The sequence below is a fragment of the Triturus cristatus genome, chromosome 4_2, assembly GCF_964204655.1.
Source record: "Triturus cristatus chromosome 4_2, aTriCri1.1, whole genome shotgun sequence".
NCBI classification, from domain to species: Eukaryota; Metazoa; Chordata; class Amphibia; order Caudata; family Salamandridae; genus Triturus; species Triturus cristatus.
In genome coordinates this window covers 855,476,041-855,486,597 of record NC_140586.1, presented here as the reverse complement: position 1 = coordinate 855,486,597, position 10,557 = coordinate 855,476,041, and the positions used below count along the sequence as shown (strand labels likewise).

Here is a 10,557-nt window from a genome sequence, read left to right as displayed (position 1 = left end):
GACAAATTGTCGGTTATCACAAGTGTTAATGCCTCCAAGTAAACTATGTCCTCCGTAAAACACTAAAGTGTTTAAAATGCAAGCTTTGGTTGAAATATTTAAAGGTAGATGGCTGCTGAAAACAAGCATTTGGAATGCAATCGGTCTCGCATTTACGCGAGTTTGAGCCATTGGCATACTAAATGACAATGACTTTTATTTATGGTTTAGTTTTGAAAATGTAAATAAAAGGCACTGTCATTTACAATGGCAATAGCTTAAACTCTCGCAAATGCAAGACCTACTGCATTCCAAATGCTTGTTTGTAAAAGCACCCCATGCCGCGCTTTCACGTTAATGGCAGCCACGCCCCTTTCTTTAGACGAACCGTGTCTAAAGAAATGTGCGCAACCGCCATTAAAGTGAAAGCGCGGTATGGGGCGCTTTTACAAAAAAATAATTGTCAAGTTGACAAACAAAGGTTTTTTTGTAAAAAGCCCCATGCGCGCTTTCACTTTAATGTCTGCCACGCCCCTTTAAGACGCGCCTCGTGTAAAGAAAGATGCGGCCAGCATTACAGTAAAAGCTTGGTGTGGGGCACTTTAAAAAATAAAAAAGCATTTGATAAGCAGGTTAGCGCGTGCCGAAGTGCCGCGCTTTGCAGGGACCATTTTTTTAAAGATAAGGCGCAGCGTCCACGAACGGGCGCCACAGTTTCATGAAAACAGGGTGGGTTAGGGAGAGCCTATCATGCCTGCAAAACCAGCTAGATTAAAGGCATTAAAGAAAATAGTGCTCATAGGCTGTAGATGAAGCAGACCATGTAACAACACAAGTAAAACGCCCAGCCCTGATGGGAGGTTACTAATGCAGACAAGACGTTACTAAGAAGTAACTAACGAGTGTAATAACGAATCAAAAGTAACCATTTAAAAAGGACAGTAACAGGAGCCGATTGAAAAGATAGGCGGAGAGAGGGCGGAGCTTCACGTCCAGACCTGAACATAGCATGCCTCCAAGAGCAGCGCATGAGCTGCCCAGGCCCGACCTTAAACTAACTCAATTATAAGCTGCAAAGGGAATTCAGCAAAGAACAGTTCAGTACCTTACAGTACATAGCATACTCCTATGTATCAAGTCAAAATGTATCTCAACTTGATTAATGGTTGAATGTATTTAGCCAAAGCAGATTGATATGTTAAGAGTGACTGCAAAAAAATCATCAAAATTATGAAATGTGGTTTATGCCCTTGCTCCAAATTATACATTGGAAAAACAATGAAAGAGGCATGCCACAGGATTACCCAACATAAATCACGTATAAAGAAAATTGTACAGACTGCCCCACTTGTGAATCAACCACCAAGAAAAAGATCTTGTTTGGACAATAATATCTAAGATTGAGCAAGATCCTCGTGGAGGTGACTTGGAACAAAAGTTGAGCCGCCGCGAAGCGTTACTTATTGTCAAATTCAACACGACCGTAGATGGCCTCAACGAACTCTATGAAATTTATAAATTGTAAGTCCACATAGTCATAGTCACCGTAACAGTAGCGGGGTCATAGCATTCTTTCCCCTCCCTCCTGCCACCCTCCCCCACTCTTTCGAAGTTGTTCCTGCTTTAGGATGGAAGACTGTCTAGATCACTGCTCAATCATTACGTGAAAATAGCAAAACAACTGAGGCTTTAGTTTCTACCATCTATGCCATTGAGGACTTTGGAACGAAGATACAATTCTGCCCCATAAATTTATATGCTTGGAAGACATATAATTAGATTTGAATTTGGCCTTTGAAATAAGGCAGATAGAGTTCTCCCTTGAGTGACGCTTTTAGAACGCCATTATCCACCTATCCGCCTGGAACAAACACCTGGCCATTTGCTAAGTCGAACGAAGTGCAATTATTTTATGAATCTTTCACACGGACTTGGTTATTATTGCACATAATTTGCCGGCACTTTCTGTGAAAATATTACCATTCATTCATGATTTAGCCAACAAAAGGTTCACGCGACAAGAACTTCAATTCCCTAGAGACATTGCAACTGGGTAACTGTTACGTCACATACACGTGACCTTTTGACCCGCACTCGCAAAACCGGAAGTATAAACAATTCAAGTGCAGACTTTCATTGCTTCACCAGTCCTAGATTCATTCCGGTCGAATGATTTGGAGTTGCACCATGTAAGAGAAAGGTAATAGCTTGCCTTTGTTTCGCAATCTTATTTTGTGTCGTGAACCTACTTTCAAGCTAAAACACGCATGCTCTCCCCGTAGGTCCTGGCACAGCTACGAGGCTGACCTTCCATTCTGAGGTACTATTTCAAATGTAAACCAAAGGTATGTTGACCCCAAATACTTTGTCTAATACCAGTTTAACCGTGGCGTTCGAGAATCCTTAAGAAGTCTCTAAGAAACCTTGTTTTTGCTTTTTAGGCCACCTTTAGCCTAACACAATCAGCTCACAGCATTTTAAGGCTTCCTTCCCACCAAGTAAGTCGATTTGAACAAAAAAAAAACTTCCTTCTCTTCTAAATAAATTAGACATGTTCTGCTGACTGTTTCCTGACATCCTTCTCTGTTCTTTTTCTTTTCCTTCATTTGTGTGTTTCAGGAACATTGTGAGTCCAACATTTTTGATTCATACCGCAAAATCAGCTGATTTCGCCTAAATAGGTAAGCCAGGTGCTTGCAGAAAACAGCAAACCAGTTAATGAAGTTAGAGCATTTTTTCAGCTCTTACACAGATAGATTTTTCCCTAAAATTATTTTTTCATTATTGTTTTTTAGTAATTGGTCCTGAAGAGAACCCCCATCAATTCTAAGGGGTTCGAAACGCGTCGGCCTTCTTTGTTTGTTTGGTCTTGTATTTGACCTTGCATGTTGTTTTTTGGTCTTGTATTGGCTATGTAACAAGTGTAACCAACACAAAGTTATAATTCCACACTGTTACCTTTGGTTTTTCTTTTATTGATCAATCATTGCCTTCGGTCTCTCAAAAACCAGACAAGACCTTTATGTTATATGTTCTGTGTTTTATGTCGTCCATGTAAGTGAGTGGTTTGTTCTTTATGTTGTTGAGCATTTATGCAGTCTTGTTTAGTCATTCATAGCTATTCAAGTCAAATTATTGATGTTGGTCTTTTGGTACATTGTGGTAATATGTTTAAATATATGTGAAGTTTAAAAATGTATTAATTCTCTGAAAAATTAAAATATATTTTTTCGAATTAAATTCGAAAAGGTAGTCATGATTTCATTCTTGGGCACCTTGATCATTCAGGTGACAAAATAAGTATCAGCATTGGCGACTTCGTTGTTGTTTGTTGATTGCAGGCTTAGCCTTGCTGATTAGAGCCAGACCCTGTATTGTTTCACAGCTGCAAAAAAATATTGGCAGGTCTACATTGCCCAAGGCAAGCATGCTTTAAAATGAAAAGCAAGAACCGCTTTCTAAAAACTATATTCAATTTACAGAATAGCATAAAATGAATTAAACTCTGCAGTGAACGACAATCACACGGACATGCTGCAAGCTTATCAAGACAATTACCTGGTGTCGGGAACGCAACCAGGTTATGTATAGTCCGAAGTTTGAAACATGTTGAAAAATATCTGTGCTGTATGCTTGTGACCCAAATAAGGTAAGATGCTGTTTCTGGAGACAACTGGATTAACAAATAATCACAGTTTGTTTCTGGAATTCACAACAATCTCAATGGTTGCTACAAACATCATAAAACTGACTTTAACACTGCCCTTGCAAGGGAAACATTTTTCAAGTGGCTTATTGAACAAATCAGGCTTGTCCAACCTGTAGCATAGGTACTTTATATAGGCCTACCAGTAATACATTTCTATAGGTTTTTCTAATTTGAGGCAATCCTGCAGAACCAGCCTGTCGAGACAAGTTTCTTGTTTGGTCCATATGGACAGCCACAGGATCAATTGACACAGTTTAATATTCTCAGTAAAATAACCTAACCAGAGTTCTGCATGACACACGTAGGTCGAGGTGCTGTTAGGTACAGCAAGAAACCTCCTCAAGAATCCTTTCTCCAGTTTCTGCAAATCAGGACATTATCATACACCCCAGGGTCCAGTGCTATTTGTTGCAATAGGATGGCATTTAACTATATATACAGCCATCAACTCATTGTACAGTTGGATCCTGCAGCTTGGAGGCAAAACAGTCAAGTGCCTCAATGCTCTTTGCAAACACAACCCTCACCGAGACCCCACCACTGCCAAACTCAACTTCCAGAAAAGAATGCAGGACATCGCAATCTGGATGACCAACAGCTGCCTGAAGCTCAACGCCGAGAAGACAGAAGTCCTCATCCTTGGAACCACCCCTTCAGCATGGGACAAAACCTGGTGGCCGGCCGCCCTCGGAAGCCCACCTACCCCCTCAGACCAAGCCAAAAACCTCAACACCATACTCAACTCATCACTCACCATGAATCGACAGATCAACGCCATCACCTCCAGCTGCTTCAACACCCTCCGCATCCTTCGCAAGACTCCCCAGACTCAAAGAAGGCAGTCACCCACACACTCATCACCAGCAGACTGGACTACGGAAACGCCCTCCACGCCGGCATCAACAAATACCTACTCCACAAACTCCAGACTATGCAGAACACCGCCGCCAGACTCATCCTCGGCATCCCGCAGCGCGAACACATCAGCCAACACCTATGTAAACTCCACTGGCTCCCCGTGGAGAAAAGAGTCACCTTCCAAATCCTCACCCACACCTACAAATGCCTACACAACAACGGACCCAAATACCTTAACTTTTTTTTTTTCCTGCCTTGAAGATTCCTGAATCACGACGTGATAATCCCGCACGCCCAGAAACCGCCATTATAAAAGGGACCCAGGAGGTTGGAACTCGAAGCCAATAAATTAAACCTATATATGATGGTCCATATTTAAAAGAACGGCTCTATTTATTCTGGCCGGCGGTACATATGCCCCAGACGAAGGCTAGCACCAGGTTCATCACCGGTGCCTACGAAGGGTGTCAATGAGATTAATTCTTCATTCGTGATCAGGATACTAGAGAGGAGCACGGAGGTATTTGCCCCATTTGTCCTCTACAATATCACACACTTTTATATTTGTGTGAATACCTCTAATCAGTAAGAGGTTTTTAATGGTTCCAATTCGTTTGTCCATGAGAGTTACAACTAAAAGTCTTGATAAAGATGGTATTATAAGGCGTCCATAGAAACGCGTCGACGCCCCTAAAGAAAAACAAAATCCGTGAAGAGACTGCGACTACTGAGTACTTATTGACATGACAGTACCGGGTTCCAGACCATAAAATGAAGAAATCACAGATGTGTGCCATTTGATGACATATTTGTTTGTCTATTGCATGTACTCTCTTTTTAATTTTTACTTTGTTATGCATTTTTTATGTGCTTGCTCAGAAAGCGTTTAGATGTGTGCTACTCTGAATTATCTCCAGATGTTAGTAGAAAAAACAATATAATTGACTATCCACACACTTTCTGACCTATGTATTGTATGACCTGTTTTAAACAATATATAGATTTATATTTTTTATAACAACATTGTCTAGACTGTTAACCTTGGGTATATGGTTAGATTCTGCATATTTAATCCAAAGGAAATTTCTTTTGCGATACGTGTGCCAAATACCTTAACTACAGAATCAACTTCCACGTACCCAAAAGAAACCTCCGATCTGCCAACCTCGCACTGGACGAAACCCCGCGCATCCTCAGGGCCAGAGCAGGCGGAAGATGCTTCTCTCACATCGCAGCCAATACCTGGAACGAGCTACCGGCAGACATCAGACGCACTCCCTCCCTGAACACCTTCAGGAAGGCTCTCAAGACCTGGCTCTTCGGCTAAACAGATCTGCGGACACCCCCCTCAGCGCCTTGAGACCCTCACGGGTGAGTAGTGCGCTTACAATTCCCCTGATTGAACACAGAGGTCCTAATCCGCCCCACTGCATTCGAGCTGCAGGCTTCATCGAATAAAATCCCCAAATAGGGAAAGGTAGGTACTGATCCAATCTTGGAGTTGTTCGAATTGTAAGCCTTGTGCTTCAACCTATTAGCGCCATAAATCATGATGTGAGTTTTATTATAGTTAATGGAAAGAACTAAAACAGCAATGAACTTTGGAGATCTACTAGAGTTCTAGTGATATGTACTGTGATGTCAGCGTACCGTATCACTGGTATAGGACGGGTGCCTACACAAGGTGAATCTATAGCCAAACTGGTCATATGTTTCTTGAGGCCATTAATGTAAAGTAAAAACAAAAAGGGTGCTATGTACACGACACTGGGGAACTCCCCTCACAAGCTTTATTGCCATGGCTGTTTCTCCAATTCAGGAACTCAATCAGAAGAATCCTCACATACAGTTTACTTATTCCATCAGCTCCACTGATTTATCATTTTTGGATGTGCTCATTACTAAGAGTGCCAACAAATTACAAACTACTGTGTTTAAAAAACCTACAGATAGGAATAATTTACTGTTGTTCTCCAGTTTTCATCTACCTTTGTTGTTACAGAATTTACCTTACTCACAGATGTTGAGAACCAAGAGAGTCATGTCTCATGAAACGCACTGATGTCAACTATAGAAAGCCAATGCTCAGAGTTCCAACAGCGAGGATATCCAGCAGCCACTTTATCCCAAGCTGTGACTAAAATACTTAATCTGAATAGAGATGATTTACTCTCATCGAAACCTAAACCACCACAAAATCACATGGTCTTCGTCTCCAAATAGTCCACTAGGTCGTTGGCCTTTAAAAAGATCATCAAATCAAGGTGGGAGTTGTTTAAAACCGAACTGGATTTCAAAGGATTATTTGATCAGGAACCTCTGTATGCACACACAAGGAGCAGAAATATTTCATCCATCACTAATCTCACATATACTGGCATGCATAGATGCCACAACTGTGTCAATTGCAACAATGTGATACTAGAGAACAAAATCAATCATCCTCATTCTGGCAAAAAGATCCAGCTCAGATACTCAGGAGACTGCAACTCCTCGTTTGTCATTTACTGTATAAAATGCCCCTGTGGTTCACTATATGTGGGCAAAACTGAGCGTAAAATCAAAACTAGAATCACAGAACTCAAAAGTACAATTCGAACCAGAAGCTTGACAGCACACTTAGTAACACATTGGGTAGAGAATCATCACACCATAGCACAACTTAGATTCATGATTCTAGAAATGTTGCTGTGTAAACCGGGCAGAGATAATGCCAAACTGCTGTCTCAGCGTGAAGTATGGTGTATCAAGTCAGTGCAAACCATGACTCCTTCAGGCTTAAATGATACATTTGATATGTCTTGTTTTTATGACTTTCATGTCTGTTACTTGTTGTGAATCATTTCATGATCTTGTCTTTCGAATTCACAATGACAGTTTTGTACACTGGGCTTCCATGTGCAACACCCACACTTTTAACTTACACCGGATGCTTGTCGTTAACCACATTGTTTAATTGATTTCAGTTTGGTGTATTTTTATTTTAACACTCCGATCTTATCCTTTCCTTTGTTCTTGCTAGGATGACTGTACCTATACATAGTACAGTAACATGCATTTCACGTGAATATCAGGACATGAGCAGTGTGTATGTGTGCATGACACCATTTACACGGCATCTGTTGTCTGGTTGCATCTATATATTGTTCAGCCACCGTCCGGCATGTTTTGCGTTCAGAGAATTTTTTGCATGGCACGCATGAATTTTGAGTACTGATTGTCTGATTTTATCTTTTCATGCACTACATCTAAGATAGATGCTACAGTTTGTGGACTTCTGAGTAGGGTGAATTTAGAATTTTTAGGGAACAGAGCGTACCAAGTGAATATATCGTTGCGGATGTGCAAAACCAGCAATGTGGTTTACATTCGGAGATTTGTACTACTTAGTTATCAGACACATTTGAATTCATGAACTTCAATGGAAAGTTATGTGTTTAACTTGATACCAGTTTGGAGCTACATCTCAGTAACATAGTATTCAGCGTGCAGATTACTTTTTCAGTCATGTTAAGCAGGCTATCCATATTTGTGTGTACCGGCGTCTTAGTTTCCCAGTTATTTTAAGATGCCATTCTATCTTGGAGGAGTTTGAACACGGACAACAGATTCAGTCCGTCATCTATTCCCATAACTCCGTGTCAGTTTAAAGCTTGGCTTTCGGCCCGTGATCGGTTGCAACTTTTGGCGGCGAGAGCCTCACGGTGGTTAGACATCTTCACAGCACTTCGGTGAGTTTATGGTATGGGCTAGTGTGCGTAATTTCAAGCTCGGGGTAATTTTGTATCAGTATTCACGAGGGGGTTTTCTTTGCTTCTCTAGCGTACTTTACCACTGAAGGAAATCCAGCCGTGAGCGTCTGAGTATTTGGGTCCACATTCCGATTTGTTGGAATAGAGTCCACTCGTTTGCAGGTATTTTATCTTATGATGCAGTATTGTCTGGTAATATTCAGAGTGGAAGTTTATCTAGTAAACGGTTACTTTTTACTTTGATTTTTGAACAGGGTGTCTATCGTCTTGAACAGCACACAATTGATAAGTTGTTGCTCAACGAGCAATTTCTGCATTCAGCAATACGTTTGTCGTACATGCTTATAAAGGTACTTAGGCACTTATGAGATGTGATTTAGGCATCAGCTTAAGGATCTCCTAGTAATTTAGCCATGCAGTAACTTTTGTGTTACAGGCAGTTCAAGTCGTGATAGTGTTCACATTTTCATTCAGGAAGGAACTTGACCATCTTTCTTTTGTATGTTTTGTGAGAAGTTGGCCTGATATATGCTGTCCACTAGTTATAGTGGGCACCTTGTATCAGTCCAAACAACACCTTATTGATTATAGGTTAAAGACAACCTTTATTGAGAGCTATCCTAGTGGTAGCTATGGAGAGCAGCCTTCAGGCTAAGTCTTGAAGGAATGTAAAGCAGCTTGTTTTACCAGTCTATAATCTCTTGAGTCACTAAATGAAAGATAGCCACACCAGGTATATATATAAAATATATGTATTTATTACTAAACACACCCTCCTAGTCTCTTTATGAGACTAGAGGTCAAAACACATAAGTTAAACTTCAATAATCACAGTAAAATAGCTCAAATACACGTCAGGCCCTAGGGGCGAGCCAAACCATATACTAAAATAGTGGTAGAAGAACCACTACTTAACTAGACACAAGGTCTAGAGCCTGTAGAATTGCTGGGACCCCAAGGAACCCCCCAAGGTAGTGACACAGGGGACCCACGGGGGCTGTGTGCAGTGTGTGAAGACAGCCGCGAGCTCCCGTTAGCTTCTATGGGGAAAGTCGCGGTTAGATTTTTAAAGATTAGGGACACTTAGAAATGAGTCAGGACCAAACCGTTTTGCACTTAGGAAGTTCTAGGGCTAGCACCCACGGGATCACCGGAGTACTCGTGTTACCTCACCGAGGGAAGCCGGGTGCATAGGTGTCTTTTGGTGTCGGGTCTCGTCGTCGATTTCAATGGGAGTTGGCGAAGAAGTGCTGCTGCCGTGAAGATGCAAAGTGTCCGAAGAGATCCAAGCCTGAATCGAAGATGAGAAGAACCTAAAAGCAGAGGGGACAGAGTCTGGGTCACTTGTCAGTGACCAGGAAGGCGATGAGAAGATGCCCACCGATGATGGGTGATTTCAGGTGAAAGAGGTGAAGCTTGACTCTTCAGCCACGAGGACCAGGTGGCGTCGAGGACAACCAGGAGCTGGATTCGAGCTGTTTCACGAAGGATGTCGAGTGCTGCAGTGTTGGTGCCCGGACTGGACACAACAAGTCTTCGGAACAGCAACCCATGCAGAAACGAGAAAGATGCTTCGGTGCAGACCAGCAAGGTCTGGGGGAATCACCACTTGGATGGGAGTCAGGTCACGTCTAGAGCAACCAGGAAAGCCCAAGGAAATGCAAAGGGACCTCGAGACAAAACACAAAATGGCGGCCCACGGGTCACTCGGAATGACCAGGCCAACAATCTTCGATGGATTCAGTACTCGAGATGGGGGCTACAAGTCAGCCCAAGCACGACTTCAAGAGATGTCAGGAATAGCCATATGATCTGACATATGTGAGGGAAGGTAAGTCAGCCCTTTTAAAGAATCTTTTAAGATATAGCTAAAAAGGGCATAATCAATTCTTGATTTATGTTTATATTTGAAATTTTGAAAAGAAACCCCCAACTTGTTACCTGAACTTTCCCTCCATACATCAGCCAAACCGAGGTTTTCCATTAAGACCATCAAAGCCAACCTTGATTTAGATGGGACGAGTGCTCTTGACTTGGAAGACTTATCTAACAAAGGATTAAGCACAATATTAAAATCACCGACCCAAATAACTGGATCCTGTGAGAGTATGAGATGGTTCTGAATTACTTTCAGATGGGAGGGGTCATCTTGGTTCGACCCGTAGTATCCTACCAATATTAAAGGTATACCCTCCAATACAATTCTCAAAATTAGCCATCTCCCACTACGGTCTTCCTTACAATCCAATATTTGAATTT

At 41.8% G+C, this 10,557-nt stretch overlaps 1 long non-coding RNA gene across 1 annotated transcript; it reads left to right on the top strand.

Annotated features, from left to right (window-relative positions):
- Nucleotides 1-2,109: 2,109 nt before the first annotated feature.
- On the top strand, nt 2,110-3,049 carry LOC146835256 (uncharacterized). The gene is made up of 5 exons (XR_014960401.1): nt 2,110-2,179; nt 2,262-2,324; nt 2,421-2,477; nt 2,599-2,660; nt 2,775-3,049. It is a non-coding gene; the product is annotated as an uncharacterized LOC146835256 (long non-coding RNA).
- Nucleotides 3,050-10,557: the final 7,508 nt, after the last annotated feature.